The sequence below is a fragment of the Dermacentor silvarum genome, chromosome 1 (assembly GCF_013339745.2).
Source record: "Dermacentor silvarum isolate Dsil-2018 chromosome 1, BIME_Dsil_1.4, whole genome shotgun sequence".
Classification (NCBI taxonomy): domain Eukaryota; kingdom Metazoa; phylum Arthropoda; class Arachnida; order Ixodida; family Ixodidae; genus Dermacentor; species Dermacentor silvarum.
Window position 1 is genome coordinate 288,805,338 of NC_051154.1, and position 20,663 is coordinate 288,826,000.

The following is a 20,663-nucleotide window of genomic DNA, read 5'->3' on the forward strand; positions in this document are numbered from 1 at the left end:
GACCGGTAGGTGCATAAATGATCGTCTCGGGGAGCACCATGACTGTGTGTACAACACGGTACAGGGTCATCTGGGCATTCATTGCTGTGATCACGGGTGTAAGCCCTACTTTGACAAAAGTGAAGTGCTGGCTAGACCTAACTTACAGCTGACACGTGAAATAATTGAGGCAGATTTCATCAAGAAATTTGATAGCTCGTGCGTCAATTCACCTTCGATTGCACTTTCATCTCGGGAATTCGCATATCTAAACAACATTTGAATGACAAACAGCCAGTGTGCATTGTCAGCACGTGGCTATCATTATCATCATTGGAAATGATGCTCCAGTGTTTTGTTAAGTTTTCACATGATGGGCTCATGGTAGTGCCATATACATTCATTCCTTCATGTCCTCATGAATAAACTGTTGCAAGTCAGCGCTGCGTGCGTGTCGCTCTCTCGTGTCCCTGTCTTTGTTGCGCTGTGGTTTTTCCCAATGAATCACCAAGATGCGCAAACTGAACCAAGTGGATAGTGCACAACATTTACGCTTATGTCTGTCTGCAAGCTGAAAGATGACAGGAGCCTGATGACGTCAAACAAGTCCGAAGTCAAACAGGGTGAGTTATTCATTTAAAGTCCAACTGTTATGAACTTTTTGTTATGGGGCACATGCTCATTTTAAAGGAGCACCCGCATGGTATTCTCGACGCATATTTTTGCATTGAATGAACGTCCGGTAATTCTAATACCTAAATAAAGTATCAGCAAATCTCAGAGCACCCTAATTAATTCAATATAATAGCTTTTCTACAGCCAACTTGAGTTTCGTTTCCCAGAAGGCTGTGTTTTGGGGCAAGCATGTCGGTACAAACCCCACAGAGCCCTACATGTTTTCCTAAACCAAGTTTGTTACATAAAGATTATTATTTAAGTGCAGGAAAACCTAATGCACAGCCCATAATAGGTTTTTTGATCACTTGCAGTTTTTTTCACTTGTGGGTAGTTCAGAAAACTTGTTAATTAATATACTAAGGTGACCCAAAAACAATTTATACCTATTTTTTTTAAATGTGCAGATATGACCAAAAAAAAGGTAAACAAGTTCTAATTTTTCTTGATGTTTGAGCTTTGTGGGAAGTTCAAATGAACACACAATGCCGATTGAGATGGTGTAGTCGGAGGGTTTGATCAGAGGGTACTACTAGCATAAGTAGGAAACAAGGCTTTGACCATGCAACTTTGGTCTTCACTCATTCCTTCCTTACCCTAATATGAATTCACAAGATAACGCCCAATTATAGTGATATTGTGGGGTTAATGTGCTGTTGAAGCAACATTGGCAGAGCTGCAGGGCTAGTACTTTTGAAACATTTTATTGAAAGAGCAACCGTACCCTGACAACTTTTGTCTTGCTGTCGTCTGGCTTACTCTTGGTTCTCGAACCGGTGACTGGTGTAAACAAGAAATTAGGAAAATTTAGTCCGCTGCGAGGATTTAGCCCTGAGCGACACCAAAAGTGCCCATGTGACACCAGTGTTAGACCAAGAATTACTTTAAATCTGTTCTTTGAGGGGTATCGTGCTTATTTTGAATCTGAAGTTCATTTTTGCTTCTCTCATTTTGGTTCCAGTCTTACACAAGTCTCCCATTCTTAACTTCATGAATAAATTGTGGAAAATCGTTTCTTCAGATAGCACTAAACTGGGTACAGTCAAACGCCTTTATAATGAAGTGCTTGGGGCCTCCCAAATCATTCGTTATACAGGTGTCACTTCGTTGTAAAGGTCGCGCACTGCACCGCTCACAATTTAAATGGGCCAGAATTATTCCTTCATCGTACAGGTCACTTCTTTGTAGAGGCTTTGCTTGTAAAGGTGTTCGACAGTATTATGGGCTTCTGTCGGATTCAAAAAGTGCAAAGAGACTAACGCTATTGCGCTGTCCAGACACTGTTCAAGATGCTCTTCTGGAAGTCTACTGTGGAGTCTCGCAACTTTTCTAGGAAAGACAGAGCAATAATTTTGGTCATATTGACTACTTGAATTGTAAAGGAGCCAATAATAGGTACCCTGCTTAACGCAGTCGAAGGCACTGTGTTTTTTTTCCTGAATTAAAAGACAAAAATGGACTTCACATTGAATTAAGTGCATAAAATGCATGCATCACACATTTTCAGCACCATAACTCTAAAAATGAAGATTTTAAACAACTCTCTCTCAACACGCGTGCTGTGTTTCAGGCAAAGTTTGTCACTGGACATCGACGGTCATGTGAAGTTGTGATTCAAAGAGTTATTTGAAGGCAGTGCCAGGAACAACTGCAGCTCTTGTGCAGCAGCTTGTGGAAAAAGGCCACGTAGACAAGCATTTAAGCCCAAAGACTGCTTCGGACCAGGAGGTGCGACTACAGAAGAACCACTGGATTGCTCCGGTATGTACGAAGCTGCCAGAAACCTCCACTCCCGGTATGCAGGACATACTCGTAGAGTTTGAGGCAAGCAGCTGCATTTCGATGGGGGCGAAATTCAAAAACACCCGTGTACTTAGATTTAGGTGCATGTTAAAGAACCCCAGGTGGTCCAAATTTCCGGGATCCCCCACTATGGCGTGCCCATAATCAGATCGTGGTTTTGGCACATAAAACCCCATAATTTATTTATTATTTTAAGTGCTGATTGCAGTTCAGAAAAATACGTACTGCATTTTTGTGCAAATAACCCGCATGCAAAATTCTGAAAGTTCAACCGTATGGTCGAGGTGCAAGGTTATATGTAAATTTTGCCAGAAGGTGCGGCATCATGGCAGCGTAGACTGTGCTGCTGTGAAGCCAAAACTCGAGGCAGAGTTTGCCACCATTCTGTTTCGTTATCTCCTAGGGAACCCCACCTTCTCCAGACCCCTGCATGCAAAGCTCCATTTTCTGATCTTTCATGGTCGCTCATTCTTCTCTTTTCGTGTCACCTTTTTATTTTGGCCTCGTTAGTGGTTTGCAAATAGGGCATTGGTGAATCAGAAGTCAGATCGCAATGAGCTGCGCCAAGTGGCGGTCCTCTACACTGCGACAGAAGCTGAAGATCATGAGCTTTGCCGAATAGAGACTGTTTTTACAGACTTAATCATTGACGGAGACTGTTTTTACAAAGACTTAAACGTTGATGTATGCAGTTCATGCATGTTACCACGTGTGAATTATTTTTTTTCATTTCCAGAGTGTTGTAATAGGGGGTATGGGATATGCGCAGAAAAATATGGTATGACAGTGTACAGTCTAGCCTCCTTAGTATACCGAAGTTGCGTTTGACACAAAGCATACCTTTGTTAACGTGTTCAAAGGGGCTGGTTTGTTCATTATTAGAAAAATACAAAAACAGCGCGACACAGGACAAGTGAAGAGCACAGGACAGAGCACTGATGAACAACCAAATGCTTTATTTCCAGAAGCAGCATAAAAGGACATCACTGAAGGTCATACAAAGAAAGAACAAGAAGGATAAGCATTAGCCATGGGGATAATCCAGTTCTTTTGTTGACAGCATGAGCGACGCAGAACTGACGTATGTGATGCCACTTGTTAATATGCAAAAAGTCTCGAAGATTTCCCGCGTGCGCTGTTAACGATATCTGCTAAATATTTTACTCTTATCAAAGATCGCTCTGCAACCACAAATGTTACAGTGAGTAGCCAGATGACTGTATGGGTTACCTTTTAGTGAAGCGGCATGCTTGTGCAGGCTATTGTTAATGCATTTTCCCGTTTGCCCGATATAGCAACGGTTACATGTGAGCTAGATCCTATATGCGACCTGCGTTGTACATTCAATGAACTTGCAAGCATGCTTCTTAGAGCAGTCTTCTCACGCAACAATATCCACCCTGCTGACTATTTTACACAACCCGCTCAATTTGTTAGGGGCATTGCACATAAACTTCATAACATTTGTTAACATAACAACCATTGTTAACACAGCATTACCTTTGTTTTTTACCATACCTCCGACAGCTCATCATAACGAATTTGTGTGACAAATACTTCGATGTTTACAATGAACATATCGATATCGGTGAAACAGAAATAAGCTTTGTTGTTGGGTATGCAAAATAAATGGAAGCAAGATGCCTTGAATGGTCAGCAAAGAGCTTCCTGCCAGTTTTTATTGCCCATCATTCACCGTGTAGCAGAGATCTCTTGCTACACAGTGAACCTTCTACGTAGGCTTGTCAATACCGTGATTTTTTGCTTTAGTTTCCTCTTTTCGCTCTGCCCTGTGTCATGCACTGACTCATTCGTAATCTATCATAACAATCCGCTATCTGACCCATTATGCTTACCCCCTCCCTTTTCTTTAGAGTCTGAGTTGGCAGCAAACCAAAGTTAATGCAGAAGTCTCAATGAACGTACAGTTTCGTCTTAGTTGTGGGAGTGGGAAAAACGCTGTTGGCAGTGTTGTCGGCAAGTTCGGGCACTGCTTCTCATGGGGCCAAGCTGCTTCACCACACAAGAAAGACCAGTAAAGACATGGCAGACACTTTTCGCAGTGCTGGGGAAACACTCTGGGCACGCCAAACAATTGCCAGATCTCGAGCCTTGAATGACCAAGGGCGAGGTTTTTGGGAAGAAGCCACCTGTATGTGATGGTGCCCAATGGCTAGCTGCCCTCCAAGGTATGCCTTGCAAAGCAACTCTATAGGGTTGTGTCTGTTGGCCATCGGTGCCCATTAGCATCGAGGATAAAAAAGAAACTTGTTGTTGCATTCTGAGCACCCTTCTTGTGTTGCATTCTCTTGTGTTGCATTTATAATGCAATTTGCTTGCAATGATCAAATTCAATGATTCCTGAAAAAGAAACTTTTGTCTTGCCCACTGTGTGTTCAGTGCATTTTGAAAAAGTGCCCAATTTGAACGAGTACTTAAGTAACTAGAGCTTTTTGGCATTCCTTGACAGAGCAATATCAGGAAGTTACTGTTTGGAAAACCTTTACAAGACATTACAAAGCAACATTTGATATTCTGACTGTTGTGCATGTTAAGCCCGTTATACCTAGTGGCACGGGCTGGGATAATTTGGTTTACTTTTTTTTTACCCTGCGATATTCTATGTTGTGCATGTTGGTTACCACTGCTATAACATGGCAATGCCTACCATGTAACTTGTAGGTATCACACTTTTTTAATTTTTATTCTTTTTTTACTTCTACAGCAGACCAGATATTATGGCCTTTTGTACACGAGGTGGTGTGCATATCAATTCAAACATTCAATTTTGGTTCAGATAATTTAAGGATGTGGTAATACAGTAAAACATTTGTGGTACCTGTGACTTTGAATTAAATATGAGTAGATTCGTATGCACTCCATGTTGAAGTTTGCTCCTTTGGTTGGGGAAAATTGCTGTTCACATTTCCCACTTCGTAGAATGAGCCCGGCACTAAAGGAGGAACTTGGTCAACACTTTGTTACTTCTCCAAAACAATACATGAAAATCGGCAACTGTGCTTGGTGACAGCCTAAGAATTCTCTACAAACTCCATTCATAAAACTGTTGCACTGGTGTTTTGTGCCTCCACGCTCTGAAGTGTACTCCCACAGAGATGCCGACATTGAAAGACGTTCGCCTCCACTTTGACATCACAAAAATAAGAAGGCAATTGGCCGGCACATCTATACAAATTGTCTTTGAGAGGGCTGCACTGTATTTGCTGCTGTATTGTATTCTTAAGCTGGTCACCCATTACAGTCAGGCACGAATATAACATTATTACAGCCCGACATGGATATAATACATTATCTGATATAACGAAACAAATCTAAATGCTTATCGCTGATATCAGTATCAAGTTTCGCTTGACATTTTAACTTTGACTCCCTGAAAGCAGTGAAGTTGTTCGGATGTCGTCGTACGACAAAGGTATTCCAAATCTGTTTTGATTCTGAAAGCTTGCATTCGTGATGATTCTTTATATGCTTTTAAAGATGTCGAATTCAGTGATTTTGTATTTTTTATCGCAAATATTGTATGTAACGAGAGCAGTTTTGTGTTCTATGCTACTTCTTTATGACAAGCCTACATTGTGCCTACATTGTCAACTAGGCCGTATAAGAGTTTTAACAAAAATTGTTGCTTTCTTCAGACCATCGTAGCCAATGCACCGCAACTGCCTGATGACGAAATCGAAGAGGAGGCAGCTGGCGATAACGTGGTGTCTGAACACGCAGGCTCTGAGAAAATTGTACACGACATCATAACAGGACGGAGGCTCATGCTGTTGATTGATTTCAATCACTGGATAGACTGTACCCTCATGGCCAAGATCGAAAAGTCCTAGAACCACTCTACATATCAGCGAGCGAGACAGCAACTTCCAATATTTGTGCGCAGGTGAGAAACTGGAAGCATCACGCATATCCGGGGCCAACAGGGAACCAGAAATTGTCTTCCTCCTGAAAGGCCTACTGTGGCAAAATTTCACTTTGGCTAAATTTGTTGTAGATGAGCAGTTTGGCTCAATCGATGTCGGTAAGCTTCGCGTAAAGCAAGCAAAGCTGACGCACATGGGGTTTTCTCGTGCAAGGCAGTAAGATGTTCGTGGAGAGATGCTTGTGGATTTCTCAAGCTGAGAGGCCGCCACGGCAACTTTCTGGCATTTTCTAAAAGGCCTCTTGAGGCCACCAAAGCGATACCTCGGTAGAGCTCGCATGTCACTTGCCGCCCGTGACCTGGCTTTGTAGTTGTCATAGCAGTGCCATTCTTGAACACAGACGCTGGATGTTCTTCACGTCTGCAGACGTCAATATCACATAACTCCCTAAAAGCTATGAAGAGCAGCTTGTGGCTTTTCAGTGGCATGTGATAAAGCTGCGGAAGAATGTTGACTTTCAGCTGGGCCAGATCGGCAATGCTGATCAGAAGCCCGTGCACCTTGACATGCGGCCTGCGCTCATAGTGCAAGAGAAAGGCTCTAAACAAGTTTGCGTAAGGTCAACTGGCAATGAGAAGACTCGGGTCATCGTAATGTTATCCTGTATGGCGGATGGTCGCAAGCTTCCAGCCTACGTAGTGTTCAAGCGAAAGACACTTCCGAAAAATAAGAAGTTTCCGAAAAACGTTGTTGTGCGATGTCAGGACAAAGGGTGGATGGATGAAGCACTCGTGCTCGATTGGATTAAGTGTGTGGTATTGGCGGCCTGGAGCACTGCTGTGGTTCCCATCAATATTGTGTTAAACTCGTTCCGCTGTCACCTGGCCGATACCGTGAAGAAGCTACTGCACGAATCTCGCACAGAACTCGTCAGAAGACCGGATCAAGTGCTGCTACCAAGAGTGGATGAGGGCGGGAGACCCGGAAGTAACGGCTACCGGACGGCTGAAACGGGCCTCTCCAGCGGTGCTTTCTAGCTGGATTGCGGATGCATGGGCCAGAATTTCCGAGGAGCTCGTCAGTTGCTCTTTTAAGAAGTGTGGCATCTCCAACGGACTTGATAGCACTGAAGATGACTTTCTGTGGGAAGGTATCTCTGACAGGGGGCTATCAGGACAGTGCCAGTGAAACCGACGACTAAACATTAACTGCAATGCAAATAAATGCTTTCTGTGAGCTTTCCTCACTTGGATTATATGCGGATGAAAATTTTTTTTTATTATTGCTATCCCTAAATAACGCCTCATATTACATGCGGGTCCGTATTATACACGGGTTTTTTTGGTATAGTAGCCAAGGAGTGTAGGAAGTCTGTTGCTGGCTTGTGTCTCTTTGCAAGCTTGCTTGTCGCAGCATTTCTGCTTGTGGGATCCTTGTTGGACATGTGAAACCACAGATGATCATTTTTCAAGGCTTCAGCGCACCATGCGCACATGCCACAGCACAAACTTGGCACAGAGCCCGTATTCCTTGCCGGGGTCCTTCGAAAGCATCACCGCTTTCTTGCCCGGGACACAGAACGGGTCAAAACAAGTTTGTGTGCAACGGATAAATCCACGATTGCAAATTCAGTTCCTCTGTCGTTGATGTCCCCTTTCGTGTCGATGCTCAGCAGCACAAGCTTTCGCTCCGTTGCAGACTTCGACACCAGACTGAGTTATCATTTCCACTGTTTGGGTCATGTCAGATATGGGCATATTTCAATACTTCCCATCTACCCTACGCTGCGGTTATAGTTTGAAAACCCCCATTTTACTACCGCAATGTCCCTTTAATGTTCTGCTAAATGAGGTTGGGGGTAAAACAATGGTTTTAGCTTATTTTACTTTTTCTCGTGGGAGTACTTGGTTTGAGCTTGGGAGCAAAAATGGCATGTCGGCTGTTACAACGCCCACATGGGCTAATTTGTGTTTACAGTGTTCAGTCAGTGAAAAACCCCTTCTGCAATACCATGGGATTAACATTAACACCTTGTGATTCTTCAACATGCATCCAAAGCACGTTACTTGTGTGTCGTCACTGGCGCACAAGAAAACGTCATGCTTTCTTATGCACCTGAAGCAATTGCCACGTGGCATTTTTCGTAGGTTCTTCATCTTTCTTTTCGGTCGACGCGAAGTGACGTCAACTGGCAAGAACACATTACCAATGGCAATATTTAGGCTCCAAGGTTTCTTCATAGCCTCTCACACAGGCTGGCTTCAATACTGGCCAGAAATGGAACACACTTGCACCAATCGTGTCAAGTGTGCCCGGCGCGATCGCCGTACCGTCAGTCGAAATTTCCAATTCTACTGCAGCACTCCAGAAGTGCTTCAGGAATACTCACACAGGCTGTTTGGCGCTCTTCTTTAGAAACGAGGTGATCAGCGTGCGATGTGAATGCAGAAGTCAAGCTCGTGTTTGTCTCGGTCGGTTGGGCATTCGTGATTATGCAGTATTTAGTGCTGCTACAAAAATGATTGTGCAGTGTGAAGAATGCCCACAAGGCAAAGAAAGCATGTAAACAAATGAGAGGTTTACTGTCCATATCTTACCCCTTGGTGCATTGATTGCTCCATGATTGCCTGTTGCCTTGTGGTTCTTCGACCAAGCTCGGCCAACGCCTCAGCTATTACTGAGACATGGCACTATGGTGAAAGCATTCAGTCTTACTTTTTAAACTCTGCCCGCCTAAATATGCTTTTTCTTCTCTGCACCAAAATTCTTACATAGACAAGAAAGGTATAAATGACGTCATGAATACTGTAATGCTGTGTTCATATACATCATCACTCTTACAATGCCTTTGTTTGGGGGCATATTCAGCAAAATTAGTATTACGCCAGCAATATATGTGACACGATAGCTTTGTGGACGCAGGACGCCATAGCACTGTGTTCCCTGCTGGCTATTTATTTTCGTTCGCTGTTTGTAGCGGTTATGTAAAGAAAAATGATTGATTGAAGGATTGCGGCCACTCTTTAAGTTTCATGGTAAATCATGAAAAGAAAAGGGAAAAAATTTGGTTGGAATTTACCTACCGCTAATTGGGAAAGTATGCGAAAGTGTGCTTATAAGTTTCGGAGGTATATATTTATATACACAGTCGGTACAATTAATCATGTCAGATACAACATACCTGTTGGAATCTGTCTGATGGGAAGTTTTCGTGGTGTGGCTAAATTCTACAAAACTGCTCATATTCTGAGCCACATTTTGCAGCATAGAGATTACTGAGCCTAGCATAGCATGACGGTGTCCCAGTTCACCATTAACATCTCCAGGATCGACCCATTTCTTCTGACTTACGGTAGGTGTCTCGTCAGCTTTAATCAAAGTGACGTCTCCATACCTCGTATGCAAACTTGCAATTTCATGCACACTGACAGACTCGCGTAAGCTCAATACACCAAGACGCCTCCAAAGCACGTGAAGTCCGCCTATAATGCTATAAATAAATGTGACTAATGATGGGATGGAACATTTGTCTTCCAGCACAGCAGCCAAACGGTACAAGCGTTAGGCCACGAACGCATGTTTCTCTCGTGCAAAAGTCGCTATTTGAAACGTCTGCAGGCGTGTACGTCACGTGCCAGCTTCTCTCTTATTCCTCCCTCGTTACAATTAGCCCGTTGAAACGCTGACTGCACTACCTTTGGGATTGGCCCACATTTTTCGTCAGCCATTACAGGTGTACATTGCTCAAATATGCGCCTGCGAATTTGACCCTTCTCGGGATAACGCCGCACCAGAAGAGCGGCAGTTACTCGCTAGCACTTTCACGGCGGCCAGTAGTCCCCTAACCCGTGGTGCACTGTGAGTCGCAACCACGGTAGGGAAGTGGCAACTGGGACGAGTTTTCAACTGAAGGTGTTTATTGTTGACCTGCAGTTATATGCAACAGACAAGAAGCCGTAATGATGGAGTGTTCCGTGCAGCTGTGACTAAATCCGCAAATGGGGAAGGAGGGGGGGATGCACACGACAAGAGCATAAGGGTTCAGCGCAGCTCGTGTCACTCCGCGCTCTCGGCCCTGGGGAGGTGAATTGCTTGCCGTGGCCGGGGTGCTGCGGGGGAGACGGCGACCGACGGTCTGCGGCTGAGTCGACATGCAGTCAGTTGCACGCTCTTCAGCCGAAAGACAAAGTAGCATTGGGGCAATAAATGGCGTTTCTCCCCGAGCTGTGGAGAATGAGTCTCCGCATGTTCCGAGAAAGAGGAAACGAGGCGGCTCGGCAGCAGCTTCACAGCAAGGCGCGAAAGGTAGTGGGGGTGCCCGGCTGTGGGGAGTGTTGCGAAAGTACCCACTCCGCACAACTTTCCAGAGAGCGCGAGCATTATCAATTACATGATAACCACACGCGGCCGCTCTTGAAATATGTGTGTGTATCCCCGCAACGGATACCTGCAAAGTAAATGAGGTCTGCTTATGATGCTATCGCTTTAAAAATTTCAACCCACTGCGGCAGCTCAGTGGCTACGGCATTGCGCTATTGTGCACAGACACTGGTTGGATCTTTGTAGTGGCGGCCGCATTGCGATGGAAGGCGGCATGCACAAACGCTTGCATATAACGTGCATTTGTTGCACGCTAAGCCCTTTAGAGGTGGTCAAAACAATCCGGCTGGAGTACGCTACTACGACGTGCCTCAAAGCAGATAGAGCTTTCTGTTATAGTGAGTTACGATTCTCACGGTTTCGGTAATTAAAAAAGGCTCGTTTTTATTCTCTCTCTCTTTCTGCAAACCGTGTAATGCGCAATCTGCTGATCTTGTTAACGCACCGCCGCTTCGAGTTCCGTAGTTTATATTACTGAACTCAGCGATAACTTAAATTGAAACCAGAAAGGCAGATATGCACTGAAGCAGTGAAGTTGTAATTGTGAATAATCTTGCTACTTCAGTTTCGCTGGAGATGACTGCTTGCTTTCTTATTACCATACCAGAATTTGCTGAGCAAATGTAAGCTGGGTAAACGCAGTATAAACGAAGCACGCGGAAAACAAAATAAAAAGAGCACAATGTTTCAAAAGAGAGTACAGGTGAGTGCGAGTTCCCTGCCAACTGACAGTTTGCATTCTTTTCATGCGTGATATGGGAAGGTTCTGCAGTTTTTGCACAAACATGTCGCCTTAGGTGACAGTATATAATTTTATCATTTGAATGCTATAAATGCATTTCATTCGCCTCCCCCTTCCCCCTCCCCCTACATCTAGAAAAAAAATGATCGGGACAAACTACTCTCAACGAAGTGCCACTGCGTATACATTTTTTTAATGTGTGCTGCCTGTATTCATACTAGTGCAGCATCGATGCGGTCACTGTCTGCTTCGTCTCTCGGCGACTGGTTAACTATAACTAATTTCAGCTATGTTTCGAAGGCTTCCGTACGTGAAAAGAAAGCCCGTACCTGGACATTCAAAAAACCACACTGATGCACTTCTCCAGCGGTATCGCGAGTGCCTAAGTGAATGCTCCTTGCTTGTCAGCATCAACTTTGTGTGATGTGCACAGCCACCCACACTTGGCTATTGCATGCTTAAGAAATCATGCCGCTGAACTTTTTGCACCCTCGTTCGTTTCCACGCAGGGCTATCCCGTTCAGGAGTAAAAAAAATTTGTGCCAAAGATTTCTGGCAGCCTCAACCAATGGCCCGCCGAAGACAGCGGTGCCCTAATACCCAGGCAAAGCCAGTGGAGGCCTACCATACGCCATCCTTCAAACCAGTGTCACTGGGCCCATCGTTGCAGGCGACAGCTGCCGAACTGTTGGTGCCAGCAACAACACAGTGACATCAACTACACCGCTGGAATCGCGCATGCCGTCGAGGTTAGCCGCTACGGCAGATGCAGCCGCGATGGAAGATGAGTGCGCTCTCTACCTGCGGGAGCTGTGGTTGACCATACCCGTAGCCACAGCCTGCTACTGGGGGCCCCGCTCGTCCATGAGGAGCACGCCACGGGCATTTCCTTTGCCGCAGCTGTTTGCACTCGACTGTTCGAATAGTATATGAATTAGATATCGCTTTGATTTTCATCCTGTAATCCGTCTCGTTTCATATATCTTTCTTTGTTACGTTAGCGAATAAATGTGTGTGCCACGCATGTTTCGTTTTCCTGTCAATGTCGACTAGAGCCTTGCTGCGATACTGAGCCACTCGTCGCACTTCGTTTATCTGGGCGCAGATGTGGCTGAAGCCCGAGAAAGACTACTCAGTAGAATTTGCACTTCTGGAGCTGTCGGGGTCGTATGGCTTTTAATGCATTTCTTGTGTAATTTAGGTGTCGTGGGTAATTTACGAAATACTAGCAAACAGAAAATAGTGTCACGTATTGGAAAACAGCCTATTATACCTACTTGCTCTAAATAATGGGGACTGGCTGCCAAGCTCTTGAGAACTTAATTAATGAGTAAAGTTCACATACGACGCAAAGAAAGTTGAGCGGGAAGAAATTCTTGTGGCAACAATAATATGCGCTTTGGTTTTCGACAATGTAAAATACAGAAAATGCGAGTCATGCGCTATACCCGCCGCCCCGCGCCTTAGCTTAGTGGCTGTGGCGTTGCGCTGCTAAGCTCAAGGGCACCAGTATTGACTTCGATCCCGACCACGGCGGCCGCATTTTCATGGTGGGCCAGAATCTAACACGCATGCTGCGTGCACTGGGCAACAGTGGCTGTTGCTTTCATGCGGATGCGGTGCTACCGCTCAGCGCAAGTGGCAGCAAATCTTACGCACGTATATTTAACGTAGATTTTAGGTACATGTTAAAAGAACCTCAGGTGGTCAAAATTAGTCTGCAGTCCCCAGCTGCAATGTGCCTCATAGTCTGCTCGTAGTTATGGCACGTTAAACCATCCGCAATCTAACATTTTTTTTAGTCATGTGCGGTTTCAACTGCTATTAGCTACTGCTCACCAGCCGCAGTGGCTTAGCGGCTATGGCGTTGCGCTGCTAAGCACGAGGCCGCGGGATCAAATCCTGGCCACGGCGGTCGCATTTGTATGCGGGCGAAATACAAAAAAACGCCCGTGTCCCGTGCATTGGGGACACGTTAAGATCCCCTGGCGATCAAAATTAATCTGGAGTGCCCCACTACGGCATGCCTCATAATCGAATCCTGGTTTTGGCACATAAAACCCCAAAATTCAATAAATTCAATTACAGCTTCTGTTTACAAATCAGTAGATGTGAATGGACGCTGTCTGCAAATGGCAGAGAGAACACCCATCTTCTCTTTCATTTTTTCCTTCGCAGATGCAACGCTTGCGACAACTTTTGGTGTGCTTCTTTGTTGCATTTACACAATGTTCACACGTGTGTTTGAAAGGCTAGCGACTTGCCATGAGTTTGCACATTGGCAGGGTAAGCTTGACGATCCAGTGAGACATAGGAATAGCGAGGTAGCATCATACTTTTCGAGTGCACTGTCCATAATATTATATTCTAGGAAAAGTGAAGCTGTTCCCACATGATGGCGATACAATGTAACGAAGGTCGTTGATATCATCTATCAAGGGGTTGAATTTTTGAATATCCATTGTGGATAATGCAGTCGAGACCACATACAAAGAACAACTTCGCGCCGATCCGGTGCCAGCTTAGCCCGCTCCCTGAAGTTTCGTTTTCTGCCGTTGAAGCGAACGTTGGCCGGCGTGCGTGATTTTGTTGGTCGGACTGGGCCTCTGCCGTTGCTTCCCTCTGCGCCGCAGCCGCATACTCGCGTGTTCAAGTGCTACGCAGAAACAGCGACCTTGCCATTTGAGAGAGTGAAAATTCTGCCGCGGTTCTTTTTCTTTTTTTTCTCTCTTTTTTTTTCGCCGCGTGGCGTTGAGGGATCTCGCCTAAGATATTCGCAAGTTGCGTAGACTGTCACGCCGCTTCGCGGCCATCGGCGGATTTTTTTCAGAGTATCGGAGCAACCGCAGGCGGCATATCGGTAGCGTGTTTGCTTGCTTTCTTCGTGGTGGCCAGTAGGGTCTATTATCTGTGTTTGCACATCGTTTGTGCAAGATGAAATTCAAAAGCAATAGCATGTGCTGCGTGCCGCAATGTGCCAACAAAGCTGTGCCAAGTGAAGTGAGCCTCCACTCGTTCCCCAAAGATGGCAACGAAGAAAGAATGGGTTGTCAAGCTGCGAATTGGCTGGCCGGGTACACCACCGATGAATGTGTGCAGTGCGCATTTCGTCAGCAGTGACTTCTTTTGGAGCCACGTAGATCACAAAACGACAGTTCTTAGCTTACCTGCATTATTTTATTTTGTTTTTCTACGGAGAATGGATGCGTTAAAAACTAGAGCCTGCGACAGTGTATTGCAGCAACACGAACGACGGCCTGGCTTCGATCCAGAGATGTACGTGGGCGAGCGTCGGAAGTATTTTGTGAGGTTTCGCCGGCATCAAGTCGTAATGTGTGGTTGCCGCGGTGTTTCGTTTTGCCATAAACGCATGTTTTCGTTGTCGCTGCACCCCGTGCTCCGCCACGCGGCCAAGCTCGAGCTGCGCACTTGTGGCCAGCGCAACGAGAACGTACGAACATTCAAGATAAAAACTGTCATGTTTGTAGCACTTTGTCACAGCTCTAGAGACCCGCAAGCATGAAGCCCATTAGAGACGACTGACGTTAACATCTGTGCCGTCCTGTACGGCCTGATGGTAGAAAGAACTCGTTGTGGACGCAACCTGCACAAGAACGTAATAAACGTGCATCTGCAAGGCATTCTCAAGTGCAACAAGCTTCTGTCGTGAATCCTCGTCACTCGAACGATACTGCATCTGCACCAGCGAAATCGCACTTGTGATAACCTCAGTGATATACTTCCTTCAATTATCGAATATAAATATCTGCTCATAACTCATTACGTGAAAGGAGCTCGAGAATATTACAGAGCAGTAAAATTACTCTTTGTCGCAAAACGGCAGTGCGCGAAAGGCAGGCTTTGCGGGCCGCTGCGATTAGCACGAAGAAAAAAGTGAAGCTAACTTACCTTGATAGAACCATCCCTATCATAAATAAATTCCAGCTCGTGTGACTTCTGGCGGACATGTAACGGCTGCAGTCAAAGCCCTTTGCAAAGCGATAGACGATGCGCTGCAGGCCTTCACGCTGCAACAAATATTGTGTTCGGGGTTCATGACCTCTTTCTCTTCAATGAGGCACCGTATCCGCGTTTCCGAAGCGTGTATGTGGCGCATGATGTCACTTAACGGCAGTGATTGTGAACAGTAGCGCACCCAGGATCTCTGCCAGGAGGGGAGGGAGGGGTTGGATTTTTGTGGTGGGGGGAGGGGGGGAGGGGAGCGCGCACTTTGCATAATATGCCATTTTCTTGCTTTGGCCAGAGGAATCCAACACCAAATAACATGCCTAATAATTACAATAATATTATGACACCAAGGATAATGACAATGTGTAATTATCTCTATAGCGCTTTACGCAAAGTAATTTAAGGGTGAGTGAATAAATATAAGACAGTGATAAGAGTGTTTGTGTTAATGAGGAAAATTCGACCTCAAGCCACCGCCTGAATTGTAATGGTGATGTGAACAGAGCACTGAAGCTACACGTTGGACCGGTGGGGCTGGACACGTTGGGGGAGAGGGGGGCAGGTTTAACTCGGCCTCAGGGGGGGGACGTTACGACCCCCCCCCCCCCCCCCCGTCGTTGCGCCACTGATTGCGTAAAAGGTGCAGCCAACTTCAAGCGCTAAGCCAAATCTGACATGAAGGACACACATGTACTCAGGGGTTCCTATGCTCTCTGTGGGCGCCATATGATGTTGATCATTTATTGGCGTCCCCTTTGACACGGGGCGGCGACAAAGAGTCACCTAGCCTGCTTGATTTAATCAGGTATACTATACATGTTCTTTATCTATCATTCTTCTATACCTCTCATTATTCATTCTCTAAAATTTACCTTGTACCGCTACCTATAATTTTAACCATATTGAGTCGCGTCGCGCGCCCCCTATTATAGGCGACCGAACTTGCGAATTGCTCTATGGCGGTGTCGGAGCATTGCCGGTCGGAGGCGCCGCTACAGTGTACTTCTAGTACACTGTAGCGCTGCCACGTGATTTGGCGCGCGGCTGAGAGCATTGTCGGTGCGCGGTATGTTCGAATTAACCGTCGCAAGTGCTTGCGCGTTCGAATTACCGGGCCGTTTTCGCCCATTGGAATACACAACTTTGACGGGACCACAGCGTCAGTTCGAATTAAGCGTGTTCGAATTAACGAGATTTGACAACCAACCGCGCCCAACGATTGGTGTGCCTTACTGCATGAAATCGTTGGATTATGACATGCTGGAACTATTGAATCTCCGTCCAAAGATAGTCTACGTAGCGTTGCAGTCTAAATATATTATCTCAATCAAAAATGTAATCAAACCACTTACAGGTCTAACTGCCAAATGTCATTGTGTAATCACGAGCTATCATATATATCTTCGTGAAAATGACAGTTGTCCAACGCGCAGAACCATTTCAATACCAATAAAACGCTAAACTGATTTTTTTCTAAAGCCTTGTGGGACTTCTGAATTTATCGATTTCATTTTCAGGCCGTTTATAAATAAGAGCTACACTATTACTTGTTTCCTGGCAGGAGCGAAAACAGATGATATTTCATATTTTGAAGAAATGAAGGCCACCTTTTGGTGACGTGTACCGAAAATTTGAACTGCGTAGGTTCAGGGGTGGGACTTCTGCGCTAATTGCGCCATTTTGATACAAACGCAGATTTCTGCGCTAAACACAGAAAATTGAACTAAATTGCGCCACGCTGATCCAGAATGGTTTCGGCATGTGTGGTCCGGCAGTGGCCGCGAGCGGATTGGTTCTCCGAAAAAGAGTGCGGCGGTTCACATTGCGCAGACCACGCGACGGCGCTTCCCGCACAGTTTCTTCGCGATTATATTCACCCTATTCGTGGAGCAGTTTGCGCGAGAGGAACGAGACGACGCTTTCGGCGGCGCGCCATACGTTGCCTCAGCTAATACGCACGAATACGAAACCATTACTGCTGTACTGTGCGATCATCTGTCGGAAATGCAACTGGGTATTCGGTAACGCATTGTGCCCTATTCATGCTGCAAAATGTGTAACGAGATAGGGAACATGTGTGCGGTAGTTAGCTGCAAAAATTGTGATTCGCATATTAAGGAATGGAATCAACCTGTGCCACCGCTGCAACACAAGGACTGCCTGTGTTGCCGGCCCTTCGCGATGCACAGCTTTCCTCGAGGATAAAAAAAGCTGATTCATCCGCCAGCGCTATATCGCTAACCTCCAAAGAATTGACTTCAACTCTGGAACGTCGGCACTTACAGGCTTAGTAAGTTTCTCGCACGTTATCTACACACATCCACCCTTACTCGCACGCAAACTTACGCCCACTCTTTCGCCAAAGTATCAATAATACGTGAATAGGCGCAAACTTGAACCAACGTGCCGAAGCATGAGTTGAAAGCTGAATGTTTCGTGACGGTCCACAGAGTCTTCGCTACAAGCTACCACAAAATACAGAACAGCTACGTTCCAAGCCTTGTGCGCAGCAAGAACAAATCTATCGCAACAAAGCACACCTGCGAGTGATTGGGCTGAAAATAAACAATCAGATAGTGGCCGAAATGAGGGACTTTACTGAGTCAGATACATGACAAGCCGCTGCTTCAAAATGCTTGCCAAATAAAACATCAATGAGTAAAACACACTGATCCTAATCTAATTTGTAAGTTTGTACGCAAGCATCCCTGTTCATGCAGCACCCACCAGCGAATATGCACTTGACGCCGTCGCCCGCGCTGCCCACGCAAGGGAAATGGCCCGTGGCCGCCTTCTGCACTCCCAAGAGAGTCAACGGCGTTTGTACGACCAGCGACACCGCGACGTGCACTTCCCGCCTGGTTCTTTGGTGCTTCTATGGTCTCCGTCGGGTCAGGTCGGCCTGTCAGAAAAACTGCTGTCTCGTTACACAGGCCCCTACCGAGTGATTCGTGCCATGACTCCCGTCACCTACGAGATCGCCCCTGACGCCCCATCTGCTTCCCAGTCCAGTGACATCGTGCACGTTACACGACTGAAGCAGTATCACCCTCCCAGTGATGACATTTAGACGCTCCGGGACGTCGCTTCTGCCGCCGGGGGATTATGCTACACACCTGTGGTATTTGGTTGTTTGACCGAGGCGCGCGGGCGCCTAGACGAAGAAGACGAACTGCTCTGGGCTCTCGAGCTATCGGCTGATCTGGCCAGCTCTGCAGCTATCTTTTGTAAATATACGTGTAAATAGTCTCCTGTACTTAATTCTTCGTTCGCGTAACAATACATTTCTAGCCCCGCATTTAGCACAAGCACCGTATACACTTCTCGCGCCGTTTGGACAAGGCGTAATGCGCTCTGAAAGCACGTACATGTCCTCTAAAGATGTGGCCAAAGCTTCGTGTCGTCCACACAGTCACCGCCTACGATATCCGCCGAAACGGAGGTCTGCTGCGCCGCACCGGCGTTACGGTGGCTAGATTGGTAGGTGTGCCAACCGGCGTAGTTCACTGCTTCTCCGCATCATGACAGCAGGAGTGGCGCTGCGGTCAGAGGTTTGCCGTGAAGCGCGCGTCATCTGCTACTGAGAGTGTTGTTATTGCGCGCCTGTTATATTTAAGATAATGGGTTTTTCACGATAAAACCTGAAGACAATGGTTAAATTATGTGGAGACAGTGCTTAACAGTGCGTTGTTTCTTGTTGCAATGAGTAATTTTCAAAAGCGGTCATTTATATTGTGACGGAAGCGAGATGGAGGCGAAGGATATATTTACAAAATATATACAGAGGAGGCTAGGGCAAGAGATGTCCGATCCGGCCCAAGAGCTAGCGTCTTCATCGTCGTCTTTGTCGCGCCGCCAAGCATAGCGTTGATCCATGTGTGGATCGCTCCGTAAGAATATCGTCTGTTAACACACTCACTTCACAGAGCGCTGCGCTCGCAGTCACGATATAGTTCTCCGAGTTCTTGTAATTTCCTTAGAAGTTTAAGGAGCGAAGTGAAGACTGTGGGTTATGAACGTGAATACCAAGCTCGTGAGACTCCGGAACAGAGGGAAAGTGTTCCTGCACAGAAAAAAACAAGCCGGAAGGGCACCACATGCTCTGTGCCAAACTGCAAGTTCGGCTACAAACATGCAAGCCACGCGCGAAAGAGTCATTGGTTTCGATGCGCTGAGACCCAGAACTTTCCGAGATACGTGAGCTTGCCCTTCTCCGTGCCGAAAATATGTTTCAACCGCATTAGTCATGTGCCAGCGCCACTTCAAGGAACATGTCATCGAGTGTATGACCGGCAGGAAGATTGTGCGGATTCCGATGGTGTACGTATGTTAGGGTGATACTTCCTTCGTTGCTACCCGACGCTGCGCCTTACATATTGAATAAAATTTCTAGAAAAAGAACAAGCGAGGCTCCAACGGCATGTCGGTGGTTCAAATAATCCGGAAGAGACAGCGAGCTAAACCAATGCCTCCTCTGGAGACAGTGGCCAAACACACACATCCTCCAAGCAAATAGGATGCGAATGAAAATGTCGCGTGTTCTACAGGTGAAGAGTATTTGTAGACAAGTGAAGCAATGAACCTGCTCAAAGACTACCAACGAAATGTTTGTGTGTGCAAAAAATTCAGCTTCAAGTGCAGCGGCCGCGGTTTACAACGCAACGACTGGCAGATATGCGCTGGCGCTGGTATTCCCCCCCCCCCCCTTCGCCAGCTGAAGCGTTCAGGAGTCATCGGTTGTGAGCAGCATAAAATAGAAATTACGAACAGCATCATCAACCTAATACATATATTGCTCGCCTGCACTTCCTTGTGACGACCAAAACTCAGCTCCTGTGCGTACTCCAGAAAAGAAAAAGCACCTTGCGCTGCGGCTACGCTACGTGCATTTTGAGCGCTGTGATGCAGTGCAGTGTTTCATTTAAAGCTATAGTTGCAATAAAAGCTCGGTGTACGTTGCTGCATGGTTTGCGCGTGTGACCGAAGAATTACTTAAATTAATATTGCATTCAAATATACATATATACGATCTTCACGAGTCCAAACTATGATTTTTCATGCTACAAGCTACTGCTCTCATCATACATAATCGTCCACCGTAAGAACTTTTTTTTCTTCATCACGAACAAGCTTATCATCAGAACGACGGATCGTAGATGACGAGGAAGGACAAGGAGAAACTCAGGGCCCTCAGGGTTGATATTGCGGCGGTAGAGGATGCCGTCGTGCAG

General features: G+C 46.1%; 1 long non-coding RNA gene across 1 annotated transcript; it reads left to right on the top strand.

Moving 5' to 3' along the window:
* The first annotated feature begins 255 nt into the window (after positions 1-255).
* On the top strand, positions 256-12,480 carry LOC119437203 (uncharacterized). The gene is made up of 4 exons (XR_005189269.2): positions 256-602; positions 2,225-2,415; positions 6,114-6,361; positions 11,973-12,480. It is a non-coding gene; the product is annotated as an uncharacterized LOC119437203 (long non-coding RNA).
* The last annotated feature ends 8,183 nt before the right edge of the window (positions 12,481-20,663 follow it).